This window comes from Triticum urartu, chromosome 3 (assembly GCF_003073215.2).
Source record: "Triticum urartu cultivar G1812 chromosome 3, Tu2.1, whole genome shotgun sequence".
Lineage (NCBI taxonomy): Eukaryota > Viridiplantae > Streptophyta > Magnoliopsida > Poales > Poaceae > Triticum > Triticum urartu.
The window spans coordinates 740,775,117-740,778,610 of record NC_053024.1 but is presented as its reverse complement, the minus strand read 5'-3'; positions in this window follow the sequence as shown (position 1 = coordinate 740,778,610).

The window sequence follows — 3,494 nt, the reverse complement described above, 5'->3', positions numbered from 1 at the left end:
CAATACCTAGTTCAATCTCATTACCGGCAAGTCTCTTTACTCGTTTCGTAATACATCATCTTGCAACTAACTCATTAGTTGTAATGCTTGCAAGGCTTATGTGATGTGCATTACCGAGAGGGCCCAGAGATACCTCTCCGACAATCGGAGTGACAAATCCTAATCTCAAAATACGCCAACCCAACATTCACCTTTGGAGACACCTGTAGAGCTCCTTTATAATCACCCAGTTACGTTGTGACGTTTGGTAGCACATAAAGTGTTCCTCCGGTAAACGGGAGTTGCATAATCTCATAGTCATAGGAACATGTATAAGTCATGAAGAAAGCAATAGCAACATACTAAACGATCGGGTGCTAAGCTAATGGAATGGGTCATGTCAATCACATCATTCTCCTAATGATGTGATCCCATTAATCAAATGACAACACATGTCTATGGTTAGGAAACATAACCATCTTCGATTAACGAGCTAGTCAAGTAGAGGCATACTAGTGACGTTTGGTTTGTCTATGTATTCACACAAATATTATGTTTCCGGATAATACAATTCTAGCATGAATAATAAACATTTATCATGATATAAGGAAATAAAATAATAACATTATTATTGCCTCTAGGGCATATTTCCTTCACATATGAAAGCTGATTGGTTACTGGAAGTAAGGAAATTCATGAGAGTGGCAAGCCTATTAGTTAAAACCTTGGTAAAAACCTTAAAAAATACAGTTCAGCAAACTAATGGGTCTAAATTTCCTCATATCAGTAGCATCTTCTTCCTTAGGAATGAGAGTAATCATAGCAAAATTTAATCTATATATATCAAGTTTCCCTGCATGGAAGTCATCAAACAAAGCCATCACATCCTGCTTGATAACTTCCCAAAATTCCTGAAGAAAAAGAAAGGACAAGCCATTTGGTCCAGGTGCCCCTTCAGAGTATGAACCAAAAATGGCATCCTTCACCTCTTTTTCAGAAAATGGAGCTTGGAGATATTCATTATCATTCTCAGATATTTTCTCCTCAACAGAGAAAAAGTCTTGTCTTAAATTGAATCCTCCTCTATCTTCATTCTTAAAAAGATCTTTATAAAAATCAGAGGCTATTTTAATCATCTCTCTGGTGTCTGAGGTAGGACCATCAGGGCCAGCTAGAGAATGAATAAGAGTCTTTCTTCTCCTTTGGTTGGCTACAGCATTAAAGTATTTGGTATTCCTGTCTCCCTCTAATATATCTCTATCTCTAGATCTTTGTCTAGCCTTGGTTTCCTCTTTAATCCAGATATATCTAAGTTCTTTTAGAATATTCTGCATCCTAGCAGCCTCAACATCAGAGAGACAAGTTGTTTCAGATTTGATATCCAACCCATCATACTCTTCAGTGAGGGCAGTTTTCAGCTTCCTAATCTCTGCTTCTACATTTTTACTCCACCCTTTGGAGAATTTTCCGAATCTTCTAACTTTTTCTTTCTAGACATCTATTGGTTTGCCCTTCTTGACTGGAGCAGTCCAGTTTTTGATGGCCAAGTCCTTAAAATCTTTATGGAGCAGCCACCATTTTTCAAATTTGAAACTGGAGCCTCTAGTACTGCTCCCCAACCCTGAATCCCATAGAAGGGGAGTATGGTCACTCCCAATTCTAGGGAGGGCTTGGGAGGTACATAGAGGGAACATAGCTTCCAGCTCAGCGATGCAGAAGATCCTATCTATGGTAGTCATGATGTTATTCTCTTGGTTATTAGCCCAAGTGAACTTCCAACCTGACATCCTAATTTCTAGAAGGCTCCAAATTTCTACCCAGGCATTAAATTTATCAGCCCAGAGATGATTAATGTTACCATTACTCTTATCTTGCTGATACCTAACTAGATTAAAATCTCCTCCTATGAGAGTGGGCATTTGGTCATCCACAAAGAGGCTATGAAGTTCAGAGATAAAAGCATCTTTTCCCTCATCATATGGAGACCCATAAACAGCTATCACTCTAAAGTAGGTCCCATTAGCTTTAACTTTCAGGTTGCAGGACACAGAGTAATTCAGAGAGCTCCATTGGAGGACCTCAAAAATATCTGCATCCACACCAACCAAGATACCACCAGCAGTGCCTACAGCAGGGAGATGGTGCCAGATAAAATTCTTATTCCCACTAATGGACTTAAGAAAGGCAGCAGTAAGCTCTTCTTTCTTAGTTTCCTGGAAAGCAACTATACTAGCATTTGTTTTAGTCAAGGTATCTACAATACAAGGCTTCTTCCCTGGGGTAGTGATACCCCTGATATTCCAAAATAAACAATTCATTTAAAAGAGTGCTCTCTTGGGGTGCTTGCCCCGCCTATGTTTGGAGATTTTGGACCAGATAATACTCTGGTCATCAGCAGCATTAGAGGTCCTGTTTAACCCCACAGGTGTAACAGGAGAATCTAAGCCAGCTTTTTGGTTTTCAAGCCCAACAGGCTTACTCAGGGAGTCTATTTTTTCTACACTATCTTTTCCTAAAGTGTTATGAACCTTGTCCCCAGTTATGCTATCTTCTTGAGCTATGCTATTTTCTATGCGGATAGGCCCTGCAGGCCCTTTAGGAATTTTGTTCTTAGAGACTATTGAAGCATAACTTTCTTTCTGCACATCAATCTCTACTCCCACCATTCTAGCTACAGAAATAAATGCAGGATCATGAAAATTCTCAAAGTAATTTTTCTTAATTGTACCTTTGTGTTTACCTTTAGGCTCTTCTAGGTTCTGGACCTTCTTTGACCCCATGGCAATCTCCATGATTATTCTCCCACCAATGTCAATCCTGGAGCTCTTTCTTTGTGCCTGAACTGGTCCCCATTTTTGTAGTATGGGTGAGGCATGGGTTGTGTTTGTGGCAAGACTGGGGCTGAAAATCACCTCTTCCAGGGATTCACTTTCTACTACCACCTCAACTTGTTCTTCAAGCAAGCTGATGTTATCCTCCTCATCATCATCTCCAATCTCCATATCTTGCAGCATCTTGAAGCTTTCATCTAAGGAAATGGGGTCCTGGAGTTGCTGTAAGTAGGCCAGAACATTTTGCTTAGTTTGGTGAGGAGTTCCAGAGGTAGAACCATTTCCCCCAGATTGAGATGAGGAATTTTTTGCAGTGTGGTGAGAGCCTCCAGCCCCATCATCACTGTTGGTGTTGTTCAGTGATTCTTTTTCTTTGTTCTTCTCAGTGTCTTCATCCAGAAGATCATCTTGCTCAAGGTCCTCTACCGGTGGTTCCACAACTATTTTGATCTTATACAGCTTGTCTCCTATACCAAAGATTCTTCCAGCAGGAATTTTGGTAAAGTCTTTGCATCTGATTTTGATTCTAACCACCTCAAAGAAAGATTTGAAGTTTCCCTGCCAATCCACATTAATCAAGGTGCCCAGAACAGAAGCAATTTGCTCTAGAACTGACCATTCTGCCCATGCTGGAGCCACTCCTCTTAACTGAAGCCAAACAGACTGGAGTTCAGCATGAAATTC